The sequence below is a fragment of the Cupressus sempervirens genome, chromosome 8 (assembly GCF_028749045.1).
Source record: "Cupressus sempervirens isolate cs-2001-9-10 chromosome 8, ASM2874904v1, whole genome shotgun sequence".
Lineage (NCBI taxonomy): Eukaryota > Viridiplantae > Streptophyta > Pinopsida > Cupressales > Cupressaceae > Cupressus > Cupressus sempervirens.
The window spans coordinates 531,581,433-531,596,748 of NC_143125.1; the positions used below are offsets into that span (position 1 = coordinate 531,581,433).

The 15,316-nt window shown below is 36.5% G+C and overlaps 1 protein-coding gene across 1 annotated transcript in view; it reads left to right on the forward strand.

The window, feature by feature from the left end:
* Positions 1-15,316, forward strand: part of ARP5 (actin-related protein 5) — a 234,318-nt gene that overhangs the window by 87,679 nt on the left and 131,323 nt on the right. The gene's annotated exons all lie outside the window — the stretch shown is intronic.

A 15,316-nucleotide genomic window follows, 5' to 3' on the forward strand; every position in this document is an offset into this window, starting at 1 on the left:
GATTTTTAAACTTTTGTATCCTCTCTCTCTCTCTCTCCCCCTCCGGTGAGCCCAAAACTCAAAAGTCTTCTTTCTTTTCTGTAAATACCTGGTTCTACTCCAAGAAAGAACCATCTCCTAAACATCTATTAATAAGCCATCTTAGGGATTGAGGTAATTCTCCTCCTCTTTAACATTCTGCTATCATCTCCTTTACATCACCTTTCTCATAACTTGAAGTACTTCTCGACTGATGATACTTTACCATCATCAAGATATGCTTTTCATTACATGCTACATATACTTGTGTTTGGAGCAATCAGCAATGATCTTATTGAGTTAGACCTAGAAAGATATTGGCAATGGAGGGCTACATTCATAGGAAAATTAAATGAATGAATTTGTTTCTAGTGATGCACATATACAATAATACAGAAGTGGAATATGAAGGAAAAAAATGAATTTGGTTTTAGTGAAGGAAATGTACAATAGTATACAGGTGGACTATAAAGGAAGCACATATTAATAGTAAACACTATTCAGTGACACATGAACCTTATCAGGTCAGAACGCAGATAGACAGACAAGATTCTCATTTTCTGTATCTCAAGTATTATGCAATGAGAAATGTACGGAAGAAAGATAACAAGAAGCAAAAAATGTCTTTCATAATAAAATGTGGAGCTTCAACTTTATGTTTCTATGTTTTACTTTTTATTTCAGTGACAAAGTTTGAAATATTTTCATGGTATCAGACCTTGATCTTTGCATGTTTTTGTAGCTGTAAAATTGAGAAGGTAAGCTGTGAAGCAGTGCAGTTAAGATAGTCTGGTGGAAGCACAGTTATGGCCTCAGTTATGGCCTCTTAATTACTCTAAAGCAATACACAAAGCCATATTTGAGCTCAAAACATTCCACTCTGTTTGAGAGCTCTTTTTTGGAAGTGTTCATTAAGTTTTGCTGAGAAACAATGCCATAAACCTATATAGGAGAAGAAATGCTAAGTTAATTTTAAATGCAATAGAATGCTAAATTGATTTTAAACGCAATAGAGAGAAAAGTACACACAATATAAAACTATTATTTATTTTGGAGAACCCTCTTAGGAAAAAACCTAGCAAAAGCAACACTTTCCGTGTTATGTTAACTCAATACACAATATATTAAAAGAAGATGTTTCTCTTTTGTGCTTAATCCTAATCTATTGACAAGTATTAAATGGTACATCACTATAGGAAACTACTAGCATCATTACAAAACAAAGTGGTGAAACCATGCGCCAGATAATTCACCTACAAGGGCCCCAAAAACATCATCCCTCATTCCCTAGTTGGGGTGTGGAAATGTCTATGCAGGCACCAAAAAAGGTGTCTGATAAGACAATTTTTTGAATTAAATAATTAAATTAAAAATCTGAATATAAATGTGTTATAAACTTTAATTTAATTACTGAATATAAAAAACTCCCTAGTGATGCAACTTTTTGATCTCTGGATAGACATTTCTGTTGGGGTGCAGCCTTAGGCTTTTCTAGGTATGATGGATTATAAGACAATCAAAGTATACAAATCATAACCAACAAGTCTTCTACATTTTGATGGTTTGCTAAGGGACAATGCACACATGGATGAATTGCTAAGATTGAGCATGCTTATTGATTTCATGTGTGAAGAATACTGCCCAGCAACTTTGTCAAGTCAACGGCATTCTCTAATGTGTTATGCATGCCAGAAATACTTTTTGTCTTCAACATTGTCTGTAACAAAAATATAGTACAAATTGGTCTGCCTTGTTCAAGCGTAATAAGTGGGGTTTCTTGCCAAGAAAATTGCAGTATGTTAGTCACAATATATCCTTACAACTTTTTCTATGAAATCTGTAAAGTTTCTGCAAATTCGGATGGAAAATATTCAGTAATATGCTGCAACTATCTTTGATTTAATACCTTTCCTTGAGGGAGATTGTCTTGTTCGATTTCTGATTGAATATGAGTTCTTCCTTTGCTGATAATAGTTCTGCAAGTAATATTTTATATCCTGCTATAAATCGCTGAGGGAATGAATGCTAAAGAGGCAGACTTGAAATTGTTTTATGTACTCTTTATCCACAAACATACCTCTATAAATATGGTGCCCAAGGGACATGTCCCTCTCTAGGTCGGCCAGGACTGTCTCTTCCAAATTGGCACCCATTTAGGAGTTAGACAAAATAGCAATTAAGTTAACTAATCTTGTTAGTGCTAACCAAACAAGACTTAACCATAGAGAGACCCCGATTATCCTAGAGGACAGAATAACATATTTATAGGCTTTTCAAAGGCATCATATCTATAATCAGATCTGTATGATCTGCTTCATCAGATCAGTATGATTATAGAGTTACAGAATTAACACTCCCTCTTAACTTAATAATCATACTGAGAGATAACATATCTAGCATCATCAAATAATATGAATAAACATAGAATGATACTCTAATCTGAATCCTCAAGCATGAGGTATTAGAGAACATATGATACTTATGTCATATCACTATACCTGTGATGTGACTTATCACTTACACTAGTGATGATGATATTGCATGAAAGCAATATACAGGATAAAATTCAAAGAATAATTAAATTCTTCATTTATCCAAGTTGTGATTTATAGGTATTGGCTCTTCTATGTAATAACCCACCTCTAATCTGCCCTCAAAAAAATGCTGATGAAAGCTCAAGGAATTTCATCAAACAATTCACATGCAAGGGACATATGACTGATATAGTATTTCAGCTAGCTTCAAATGACTTTTTCTTCAATTTGCATCAATGAAAATCTTGTGCTAGAAGACTACAATGGACTACACAATGACCTAACATGAGTGTGCTACTAATTTTGACAATATTCAGTGCATATATATGATCTAAGCATGAGAAATGAACACCTACAGCCAATTGGCATTTTTACAAACAGTTGGTATGCAAACTAACTAGTTGATAAATAATGATATTAAATTGCTTAAATGGCACCAGCAACTATTATCTTCTTAATTGCAATGAAAATTACAATGCTCATGAAATATGGCCAAGACTTTGGCATTTACATGGATTACAAAATGATAATGCTGGTATAATGCACACTTACAGCTGAAAGCTTATAACACCCAAAAAAACAATACATAACAAAGGACCTGGTTGTAGATGGCTGTAATAATTTTCTCCTATGCTGCCCCTTCTATTTTGCTTTTTTTCGAACTGCTTTTTCGGCTTGCTTTTTCGCACCCGCTTTTTGAGCCTGCTTTTTCGGTTCCGCTTTTTTCGGACAGCTTTTTCGTACCCGCTTTTTTCAGCTTGCTTTTTCGGTTTCGCTTTTTCGGGCTGCTTTTTTCTATCTGTTTTTTCGGACTGCTACAATGTTGAATCTCAAGACCATATCTTTCAATGGCGTCAAGATTTCTAGCTTGAAGGGATTTCGTCCTTCAAACTATTGAGACATAATCTTCAGAAAATTTTCCAATTTTTTTGATATCTCCAAGCATCCTAAATGAGAGCTATCCTCTTTCTCTTAATCCCTTCCTCACTTGCTCCACGCTTCCATCTTGCCAATGTGGGATAATACATGAGTTTTAATATTACTTCTTTTTTTCTTTTTTACAAAGTCCATGTATGTACTCAAAAGGGGGACTCTTATTTTTTATAAAGTGACTTTATGAAACATTATAATATTTAATTTAAATAGTCACTTTACCGTTGTAACTTCAAACATTAAAATAATATACCAAATAAACTCAAAATCCCACATATAATAGCTCATCAGAAAGAGCCCAACAAAACGCATCTCATCCTATCACTGAAAATTGAAGGCACTGCATCCCCTTATTGGCTTACTAAAAATAGTTAGTCTTTCCGAAAACCCAACAAACGAACTTCGTTTGGCCTGTAATTAAATTTGACTAGGCCAAATAACCTCAGGATACCTTTAGAAGTCTTGGTTAGCCCTCGGGACCATACAAAAATGGGCTAACGACAACATACCTCCAAACTGGCTAAGTGGGGGACATTACATTCTATATCACAACAAGATCCTGAGCTAAGATCTACCAGAACATAGGATAAACCCCAGAGAATAATAAAATTCTTCCTTTATCCAAATTGTGACTTATAGACATAACAATGTTTATATAACAACATGATCTTGAACTCATCTAGATCTTACAATAGAACTCTACTGCTTAGCACATTATGTAAGAGATCGTCATCTCTCATAATGTCTTTTATACAAGTGTTCATTATCTCAGAGATCGTCATCTCTTAAATAATGAATACAAATGGTGGAGCCCATAATAGTCAATAGCTTGACAATAAAATTATTTTATTAATAATTTAAAGAATACAAATGGATTACAATTCAACCATACCAAGTCTTCTCCTGAAGTGATCTATTTTCACTCTAGATGGAGGTTTGGTGAGTATGTCTGTTGTCTGATCTTAGTGCAAATGTATTCTAAGTTTACAGTATTTTTGTCTACCATATCTCATACATAATGGTAAGGAATTCAATATGCCTGGACCTATCATGAAACATTGGATTCACCGAGAGCTTGATGAAACTCTGATTAGCACAATGAATAATCATAGGATTCATAGTTTGCCCAAATAATCCCACAAGTAACTTCTTTAGCCAAACTGCTTCACGAGAGGCCATCGCTACTGCAATGTATTCAGCTTTTGTGGAGCTCTGAGCTATTAAAGACTGCTTTCTGCATATCCAAGTTATCATCGCTGATCCTAAATTGAAACAACATCCTGAAGTACTTTTTCTGTCTTTAACACTTCCACCCCAATCTGAGTCGGTGAATCCATGCAAATCTAAATCAACTTTCTCATATTTGAGTCCAAAATTAAGAGTGCCTTGTATCTCATAATATGTTTAACTGCAACTAGGTGAATCTCCTTTGGCTCATACATAAACTAGCTTAACGCATTAACAACAAAGAAAATATTAGGTCTTGTATTTACTAAGTACATAAGGGACCCAATCATCTGTCTGTAGAGAGTAGAATCTATGGAAGGTGATTTTGCTACTACTTCTTTAAGATTATATAGATTAGTCTCCATTGGAAAAGATATAGACTTGCAATTCCACATTCCAAATCTCTTCAAAATGTCTGATGTATACTTCCCTTGATTAAGTATGATATTGTTAGAATTCTGCCGTATTTCCAGTCCTAGGAAGTAATGAAGGAGTCCTAAGTCTTTCATCTCGAATTTTCTAGTTAGATCTTTCTTGCATTGATCTATAAGATGATCATCACATGTTATTAGTAAATCATCAACATACAGTATCAAAATTACTATATCATTTTTATCTCTTTTATAATATAAATTTGGATCGGCTTCATTCTTAAAGAATCCTAAGCCGGTGAGATATTTATGAATTCTTTCATACCAAGCCCTTGGAGCCTGCTTAAGCCCATAGAGAGCTTTCTTGAGCCTGCAAACAAAAATTTTAGGATCATGAGTTTCAAATCCTTCAGGTTGCTCCAGATATACTTCTTCTGTAATCTTTCCATTTAGGAATGTTGTTTTTACATCAATCTAATGTACTTTCCATCCCTTCGATGCTGCGATTGCTAGGACTGCTCTTATGGAGGTATATTCGGCAACAGGAGCAAAGGTTTCTTCATAATCAATTCTTTCTTTCTAAGAAAATCTTCTAGCTGTAAATCTAGCTTTATACTTCTCAATACTATCGTCAGCAGCATGCTTTATTTTGAAGATCCACTTGGAAGAAACAATAGATTTTCTTTTAAGTCTTGGAACAATTTCCCAAACATCATTCTTCATAATAGATTGGTGTTCTTCTGTCATAGCTTCATTTTAGACTGAATGTTTAATAGCATTTGAAGGATTGGTTGGTTCTGTTTTGGACAAATCATTCATGTTTGCTATATAACTAGAAAATCTTTTAGGTCTTTTGCTTTCTCTGACTGTTGCAAAAGGTGTAGCAAAGTCTTGTGCTTCCTCTACTGTTTTGATGGCTCAAAGTGGTCTTTTCTTTGCATTTTGAGTTTCTTCAAGATTTAGATTTTGAATTTAGTCTTCAATTTCTTTTAAGTTCTCCCTCTGAGACTCAAACTCAATATTTCTTTTAGAACTAGGTAAAGAAGAAGGTTCTTCAGAGCTTAGGACTCTTTTGAATGCTAGATCTTCTTCAAAAATTACATCCCTACTAAGTTCAATAGTTTTCTGTCCAGGTATGAAAATCCTATATGCCTTAGATGTTTCACTATACCGTACAAAAATACTTTTCCTCCCAAAGGGTTCTAACTTTGTTCTTTTTTTTTTTTGGAATATAAATATATATGGGGCACCCAAAAATCCTAAGATGACTTATATTGGATTTAACCTTAGTAAAGACTTCTTCTGGAGTTTTATCTCTAAGGTAAGAGTGAGGGCTTCTATTTTAAATATAAACAGCAGTACAAAAGGCTTTTGCCCAAAGATAATATTTTAGATTTTGATCAAATATCATAGCTCTAGCAGCTTCTATAATTGTTCTATTCTTTCTTTCTGTTACCCCGTTTTGTTCTAGATTATAAGGAATGGTGTACTCTCTCTTAATTCTTATTTCTTTACAAAACTTTTTAAAGAAATCTGAGGTGTATTCCCCTCCATTATCAATTCTAAGAGTTTTAATTTTATGTCCTGATAAGTTTTCAGTTAATGTTTTGAATTATTTAAATATCTTTAGAATTTCTTCTGATTCTTTGCATTTTAAGAAGTAAATCCATGTTTTCGTAAAGAAGTCATCTATGAACAAAATATAGTATCAGAATCCTCCAAGAGAAGGAACATACATAGGTACACATAAATCTGAATGAATTGATTCTAAAACATTATTTGTTTTTCTAGTGCTATCATGAAATGGACTTCAGGTGTTCTTACCTAGTGCGCACCTTTTGCATATGCTTGAGTGGTCTTTATTGAGTTTAGGTAAACCAGTAACCATCTTCTCCATAGTTGATAAGGCTTTGAAGTTTAGATGCCCTAATCTTTTGTGCCAAATTTCATTTGTCTTCAGCTTCATGAATTAAGGCTTGAATAGGTCGACTAGATTCTGAATTCAATTCATATAGATATCCTTTTCTCTGACCAATCAACTTTACTTTCTTGATTGAGGAGTTATTTGCCCAAGTTATTACTTTGCCATCCACAAATGCAACATTATGCCCATCATCTTCAAGTGCTGTAATTGAGATTAGATTTCTTTTAATTCTTGGTACGTAGAGTACACCTTTGAGAAGAAGAGAATTTCCAGATTTTAGTTTCAAGGTGCAATTTCCAATTCCTTTGATGGGATGTGCTGAATTATCACCAATGGTAACTTCGCCATTGACCTTTCTTGAAATAGAGTCTAACGCTTCTTTGTATCCTATTATATTTCTAAAAGATCCACTATCAATTACCCATGCTTTATTTGAGATCTCATTTGATAGTGACGAATATAATACATAGTTCTCAGGATCATAATTATCTTCTTCCCTAGTAACATTTGTATAGCTCACTTGTTGTTTAGAATTCTCAGGACAATCTTGAAATGCTTCTTCCTGCCCTTATAAGAGTTTGTATTAAGAACATGAAGTTCTTCATCTTCTATTTTCAGTTTCCCTCCTTTCTTTAATTTTCTAGATTCTTCTTGAAGACAATTGCCCTTAAGTCTGTTGAATTCAGGAAGTTTATCTCTGGGACGTAATCCTTGTGCAAAAGTTTCCCATGAATCTGGTAATCCATCTATCACCATTAGTGTTAGTTCCGAGTCACTAATAATGGTTCCTATACTTGATAGTTCATCTCTAATGCCTGCAACCCTTAGGAAGTAAGAATTCATTGATTCTCCTTTCTTTATTTGAATGTGATTTAGTTGCCTTTACAGTGTGAGAATCTTAGTTGCATTATTGACCTCATATGCATTTAGCAATGCATTCATCATATCAAATGCTGTCTGATGTTTTGTAAGCATGGGTACAATATCATTTTTTATTCCATCTAATATGATTTGAATTGCTTTCCTATTTCCTTTGCTCCATATAGATTTATGAGGTTCAACTGGAGGTTGTTTGGAACAAATTGTTTTACATCATTCTCTTCAAGAATCATCATGATTCTGAATTTCCAGGCATCAAAGTGTTCTGTTTCATCAAATCTATCCTTAGGTCTGATTGTGTATGCCATTGAAGATAGGAGATAGATGCTAGATATATTAAAGTCTGATCACTAAATTTTGTAGAGCCTAGGTTTGACTACCAAAGCTCTGATACCATGTAAAGTTTCTGCAAATTCTGATGGAAAATATTCAGTAATATTTTGCAACTATCTTTGATCTAATACCTTTCCTTGAGGGAGATTGTCTTGTTCAATTTTTGATTGAATATGAGTTCTTCTGCTGATAATAGTTCTGCAAGTAATATTTTATATCCTGCTATAAAGCGCTGACAAAATGAATGCTAAAGAGGCAGAATTGAAATTGTTTTGTGTGCTCTTTATCCACAAACATACCTCTATAAATATGGTGCCCAAGTGAAATGACCCTAGAAGGGACACACCCCTCTCTAGGTCGGCTGGGACTGTCTCTTCCAAATTGGCGCCCATTTAGGAGTTAGACAAAATAACAATTAAGTTAACTAATCTTGTTAGTGTTAACCAAACAAGACTTAACCTAAGAGAGATGCCGATTATCCTAGAGGACAGAATAACATATTTATAGGCCTTTGAAAGGCATCATATCTATAATCAGATTTGTACGATCTGCTTCATCAGATTAGTATGATTATAGAGTTACAAAATTAACAATATCAATATGTAAATACTACTACCTTATATGCATGAGTGGCTACCACATAATCAATATTTTGTAGTTGAAACTTTGAAAGTGCAACAATTGCTTTCCTCTTGCTCATCAAACTGACTACTTCACTGAACGAAATAATTGTGTAAGTATATGCATATCTTCAATAATATATATTATCCATGCAATTAAGATCAACAAAGACTTGTACATTTACTAATTGTTGGTGTGAATAATTATTCACTATTTACACTTACTTTACTTAGGTTAATGCATTATTTTAATATTTATTTATTAGTCACCTAGGAGTATGTGCACTCTTGTGAGTTGTCATGTTGACAACATAGGAGTTCGCACCTCATTTATGCACATGGTGTTTACAACATAGGAGTAAGCACTTTATTTCAGCACATGGTGTCTACAACATCTCCACACGTGGGACAACTGGTCATGCTTATCCTCTCATTGTTGCACATATATTCATGCACAATGGCGGACGTGTGCTTAGTTGTCAAGCTTATCTCCTGGCACCTTCTAGAGACATTCTAGATGCATCTTAGAGGCCTTTATATACAGACACTCCTAGTGTGCACAATCATATGAATATGGTGATGTATCAGGACGTGCTATGATATATTGATCATACTTTTTTTGGTCTACAGTTATGCTTGTGTTTGAGTTCTTTGATCTTGGGTGAATTTTCCCTAAGACCAATTTTTACATGGTATCAGAGCTTGGAGAATTTCTCTTCACACAGTTGTTCAAGACCATTGTTGCTTCAACACCTTGGCCCAAATCCGGAGCATTGCAGTCATTGGGAGTGTCTAGAGCCAGATTTGACCTTGCCATTGTGTCTAGAATGTCGATTCGGTGAAGATCGACTATAAATTTGGCTACCCTAGGCCAAAGTCGATCGTGAGGCAAAATTTTTTTTGCAAATCGGCACCCGGAGGCCCCGATTTGCAAGTTCGGGTATGCTCTATGAGATCTGTAATTTAATTTTTCAGATCTGATTTTAATTTCTCTGTATTTCCGTCACAATTTTATTGCAAATTTTCGGAATTTTTTTTTTTGCCCGTCGAGCAGCAGAGAGTTTTTAAATTTTGGTACGAGTACCGGGCAGTTAGATCCCGACCCTACACCCTGCGCATAGAATATTCTACAGAGAACCAACAAATATTCCTTGGCTTCATCTGCTAGCATCAATCCTACAAATTTTCGCCTTACATAACTGGACCAGCCAAATCCGCCACCAACTTTGGCGAGTTTCCAACCACACTTGGCGAGCTCTTGTTTATACTCCATTTGCGGCTTTGGGCATTTAAAGGCCTTTGCATCCCATGAACCCACGAATGTGGGACTAAATATAGGCAAACTGGCGATCGTAGAAATCAATTTCTGGCCGATATCGTCCTCTGCCATGTGGTCATAGGTCCAGCTGCACACGTTTAACCCTCTGCCCCCGCGCACGGACCTCGCAAAAGTTTTCCAGTGGACGATTAACCTCTCCCAACGGCAAGTGAAACCCATGCGGCAAGCACTAACATGTAAGCTGCGGGTTCCAACTCAGGATGCCAGGCCCATCCATGGTGGCACCTCCACTGTCCTTGACCTTCTCAGATGCACACGTGGCTTTGCCCTTCACTGCCACGCAAACCCAGTCCAAAGGCAAGCTCCAGACAACCTCGCGACATGTGGCCCTTGGAAACCCTGCCATGCGGCTAGACCTCGGTCTGAAAACTGACACGTGGATAGTTTATCTTTTGCCACGTGGATAGGGAACACAATCAGCCATTGGACCCACTGTCCGCCCATGTCACCGCCAACTCAGCTGACAATGCTGTGCCACGTGGAGCCACGTCGACTAACACCTCAACGTCCACCTCAGCTTCTTCGTACAGACACGTGTTGTGCTGTACACTTGCCATGTGGACCATACCTTTGCCACTTGTACTGATCGTGCTGCCACATCACCATGAGGGCTGATTTTTGGCCACATCAGAATTTCATGGTGTTAAAATTGATGACCGTTTGACTGTCATTCTTAGGCATTTTATAACTGCAGCGATGGCTGTTTAACCATCAAATTTAAGCAAGCAGTTTCCTGCCCAGACCCCTCTTTAGATTGCCTTCTGATTTGGTAGCCTTACTTTGCGAGGCCATAACTCGGTCATCCAAACTCCAAATTAGGTGCAATTTTTTTTATTTTGGGTAGAATTTCCTGAACTTTTGAGTGGTGGTGTTCTTTTCTAGTTTTGGTGCAAGGATTTTTCAGAAATTGCATTTTTTGGCAACTGTACTTGTTCAATCTTGCATTTTGCAACTTGAATGCTCCGTATGGGCACATCTAGACTCCTTTTCAGGTTTTTTTTTTTTGAAAGTGCGTTATTTTTCGTCTTCTGCAGTCAGATTCTAGGGTTGTGTGGACAAAAAGCTCACTTTCAGAATTAGGGCTTTTTTTGCATTGTATTGCTTTGATTACTTTTTATAACTATTGTATATCTGAGCTACAGTGCTTATTCTAGATTTAGGCCTCAAAAGGTAGTTGTAACAAGCAAAATCAGAAGACCATCTTGTACATTTTGACAAGTGGCCTATTGTACACGCACCACTTCTAAAGCACCGAATCATTCATTAGGGGGGTTTCTTTAATTTGATTTTTCTTGCATCTTTGGGGGTTACATTGATTAGTACATCATGGAAGAGGAAGATTTGATTATCTTGACACCAGAAAACTATCAGGAATGGAGTCAATTGGTTATCCCATATCTGACTCAGCATAATGCACTACCATATGTGAGAGGGCTTTTATACGATGAGGACACATGTTCCATCCTTTGTCGTGCACTCTTTCTATTTATGAATATGGAGGTTATGGATTCACTTGATGACTTGAAGTCAAAAGATTAATATGATATTTGGATTCATCTTTGGGAGATGTATGGAGATCCACACATTCCTCCATTCCCCAAAGATCTTTTACGTCCAGTTGTAGTTGCATCCTCTCCAGATGAGATCACACCTCCAGATGCTCATGTTGCTCCTACTGATCTTGTTCCAGCCACAGATGCTTCAGATTCAGTGCAATAGGACCTTTTATGTCTTCCTACTTTACCTTTATACAACGACTTCCTATCAGACATTGCACAGTTGTTCGTGGAGTCTCACATTGAAGATCTGGGAGACACTATTGATGATATTCGCCTTCTTTTTGAGGTGAATTCTTCATCTATTGCCGCAGTGACCGATTCATGTACTTCAACACTGTAGGGTACACTATGCCTTCCAGTTCCAACCTTAGGTGATGACTTCTTGATTGACATTTCAGGTTTGTTTGTGGAGTCACACAATAGATTTGGAGGACTTCTTTGATGATATATCACTTCTCTTTGATGAGGACAATCCTTCTACAGTTGTTGCGAGGGCTCACTCTGATCCTCATGTCCATTCTCTACATGATCAATCTTTACAGGTTGGCGTGATTGTGGATACTTATGCACAACAGTTGCAGGAGGTCTCTCTATCATTTGAGGAGACTGTTGGTTCTTTGAAACAGGTTTTACAACAATCCTTGCTAGATCTACACTTCTTCTCAACAATTTTGGAAGGAGCCACCATCAGTATCGACACAGGGACACTTGAACAAGTTTCAAAGACACCTTTCATCATCGAGAATCTTTCCACACACAGGGGAAGCATCTCACTTATACCTCTGCCACTGTTTCTTCCAAAGGGGAGGAACGTTATTCAACGGTCATGGATCAACTTCTACATTGGAGCATTTCTCATTGGTTGGCACCTTACATTTAGGGGTGGGGACTATCTTGTCTCCTTCTTCTTCTCTTTTATGGAGGGGACTTTCTCCTCTTCGAGGGTTTTGTCCTCCTATTTCTCTTTTGTATATACTTGATGTATGTCGTAATGGGGGGGTCTTTTTTTGGAGGAGGGTTTTTCCCATGAGGTTTTCCCTCTTTCTCCGCTTTATGGGAGATTGCATTTTCATTATGTACATGGGTACCTAACATGGCGTAGTAGCCGGGACCCATCTATGCATTTCATCCTTGTTTTCGTAAGCTTAAGGGCATTCCCCTAAGTTGAATTTAAGGGGGTGGTGTTGGTGTAAATAATTATTCACTATTTACACTTAAGTTTACTTAGGTTAATGCATTATTTTAATATTTATTTATTAGTCACCTAGGAGTATGTGCACTCTTGTGAGTTGTCATGTTGACAACATAGGAGTTCGCACCTCATTTATGCACATGGTGTCTACAACATAGGAGTAAGCACTTTATTTTAGCACATGGTGTCTACAACATCTCCACACGTGGGACACCTTGTCATGCTTATCCTCTCATTGTTGCACGTATATTCATGCACAATGGAGGACGTGTGCTTAGTCGTCAAGCTTATCTCCTGGCACCTTCGAGAGACATTCTAGATGCATCTTAGAGGCCTTTATATATAGACACTCCTAGTGTGTACAATCATCTGAACATAGTGATGTATTAGGATGTGCTATGATATATTGATCATACTCTTTTTGGTCTATAGTTGTGCTTTTGTTCGAGTTCTTCGATCTTGGGTGATTTTTCCCTAAGACAAATTCTTACACTAAATTGTCCATCTCAGGGTTTTCACGGCAATAGATTGCATAATTTTGAGTGCTGCACAAATAATTGAAGATCCTTGTTACCATAACTCAATTTTCCTTCCCTGTGTTTGACATATGTGGACTCAAAGTTCCCATTGCACAAGCAATTTGTAATTTGGTACATACTATGCTCTCCATGAGACTCCCAATAACACTTACATATGAACATTTGTCCTTGTCGTTCTCATGTCTTGAGCCATTGTTTATACATAAAATCAATAAACGTAGGGAAATTAACAAGGTTAGATTCCTATATTCTAAGCCCTTGCAATGTATTATCAACATATTTCTGCAGATTCAACCAAAGTTTCTTGTTTAAGCAATTCCTTTTAATTTCCATGCTAAAAAAATTGTAGCACCAAGATCCTTCATATCAAATTATGATGAGTTGAGATTTAACATCTTCAATATTTTTCTTACTGTTTCTAGTTAGAGACATATAATACCATGATAACATAATGGTCACCAAGTGTTATTTTTGAGGATCGCTTACAGATGTAATTGCATTGCTTGTTAAGGTATGTGCTCCCAAATGGCAGCCATCTCTCTTATTATTCGATAGGCTATTTTATATGGGAATCACCTACCACCGAAATCCCTATGTCTCACAAACCCGATAAAAGAACTTTTTAGACATTGACCGGGAAATGTGATGTTGATACAAGATTTTTAGTTTTGCGACACTGAAAATTGATTTTCCATCAGGAACAGTGGGCATTGCGTTCGAAGAAATCATATTGTAATTCGAAAGTGGGCGTCACAATGGAGTGAATTAGATTGCAATTCAAAATTAAGAATAGGGTGTTTTTGAGGACATGGTCATACACGCGGGTGCATTGCCTTCACATGAATCATGCCTTAGAGAGTTTTAAACACCCGTGGGTGCATGCTTCCACAATGAGGCGATGCGACTAGGGAGCCAGAAGGGAACTCGTGAAAATATGCACGCAGCTAGGTTTAAAAGCAAGACCAACAAACACTCCATTGGAGAAACAAATAGACCTCAAAACAACAGAAATTTCAAAAGACGGTGAGCAAATAGACTACTCAGTCCTCTTAACCAATCACATTCTGCAAATCAATCATTGTGTGACAAGAGACCAAGCAATAAACAAAGGCGGTAGGAACAAGAAGCACACCTTTCGCAGTTGTATCTTCCAGAGCACGAACACAACCTCAAAGGTACATGAGAAAAAAATAGCATCCACCCCAGTGTTGTCCATAGCTGGCAAGATCCACAATTTGAACCGACAACCTTGCCTAGTTTGCAGAGGCCACCACTTAGGAGAAGGCACAACCATGTCATTTAGAAAACACTTGCCGGGCCTCGCAAAAAAATAAATCAAGCACAGAGAAGAAGCACCGTCTTCGTGAAGCATAGCAGTGAGACCTTAAGATTGAGAAGGGTCTAGAGGAAATGTCTAGCACACAAAACACATCGATACAATTTAGAAATAACTTTGCTCAGCCAAAGCAAGTCCAACGTCAATGGGATGACCAATGGTAAAAGTTGTGAATGGAGGAATGTCGTTTAAATTCATTTAAATAGTATAACTTGGAATCCTTGATAAATTAAGTTACACTCAAATCATACATATTTAAATTCATATAAAGAGCCTATAAAATCATTAAGTGGACATTGCTTATAGCCTTGAAATAAAAAGGAAAAGAAAAATAATGTACACCTCTTTAAATTTAGCTAGACAAGTGTTGTAATTCGATGATGCCAACCGCCGATTAATATAATAGGTTATTTGACTAATAATGTCTGTTTGTAAATTATTAATAATATTTAACCATAAATATTCTTTTTTGACTAGATTTTACCAGATTTTATAGGTTCATAGAACTACTA